This window comes from Microtus ochrogaster, linkage group LG2 (assembly GCF_000317375.1).
Source record: "Microtus ochrogaster isolate Prairie Vole_2 linkage group LG2, MicOch1.0, whole genome shotgun sequence".
Lineage (NCBI taxonomy): Eukaryota > Metazoa > Chordata > Mammalia > Rodentia > Cricetidae > Microtus > Microtus ochrogaster.
In genome coordinates this window covers 1,469,484-1,470,476 of record NC_022028.1, presented here as the reverse complement: position 1 = coordinate 1,470,476, position 993 = coordinate 1,469,484, and positions in this window count along the sequence as shown.

Here is a 993-nt window from a genome sequence, read left to right as displayed (position 1 = left end):
TAGTCATGTTAGTTAGGTTTTCTAGATATATAGAGATATATTTCAGCTAGGCATTCTTCAAATCTTTCAGAGACCTTTAAGAATATGGCATTTAAAATGTTTTAAGAGCTTAAGACTTACCATGACAATGAGACACATCTGCTCCTGGCAGCACCAATATACTTCAAGAGGAAGATGGGCATTGAATAGGCTCCTTATGGAGTTTGTTAGCCATTTGGGCAAGAAACTGCTCTTTCCTGAATTGTTTAATGTTATGTTATATGAATTGGACATGCAGGACCCACAGAGAAATGACTATTGAACTTGCCTAAAGGTGTGACAGTCCTTTGGAGTTTCTGCTTCATAAAAGAGTCTGACAGACATTCTTCAGGACACAGAAGAAAGTGACTGACAAACTGCCAATACAGCCGGAACTGTCTTTGAAACTTCCTGCTTCATGGAAAACTCTGCAGGACACTATGGACCTGTAGGCTGAAGATGGATGCCCTACTGGTACAGAAGAACTTTGGGTGACTGTCCAGGCAGTGAGATGTCTCTGTCATTTCTAGAGTTTTGGAAGTTGCTTACAATGAACTTACTATTTACTTAGGTAATATTATATCCTTCTGGAGTCTTTGGTGGAGTTAAAGAATTGATAGTTATTGTTACAGTTTTCCTTAGTTATGATAAAATATAAAGTAGATATAAATATCGTAACTGTAATTTTTGCTTGATAACTGTTTTGTTATATTTAATTTTACTATGTTAAAGTTAAAAACCTTCCTTTCGTTTTAAGCAGAAAAGGGAAGGTGATGTGGGATTTCCCTGTTTGCTGTGGTTACTACTGATTAATAAAGAAGCTGCTTTGGACCTATAGCAAGGCAGAACAGAGCTAGGCAGGGAAAACTAAATTGAATGCTTGGAGAAAGAAGGGCAGAGTCAGGGAGAAGCCATGTAGCCCCACCAGGGACAGATGCCAGAACTTTATCTGGTAAGCCACAGCTACATGGCAAT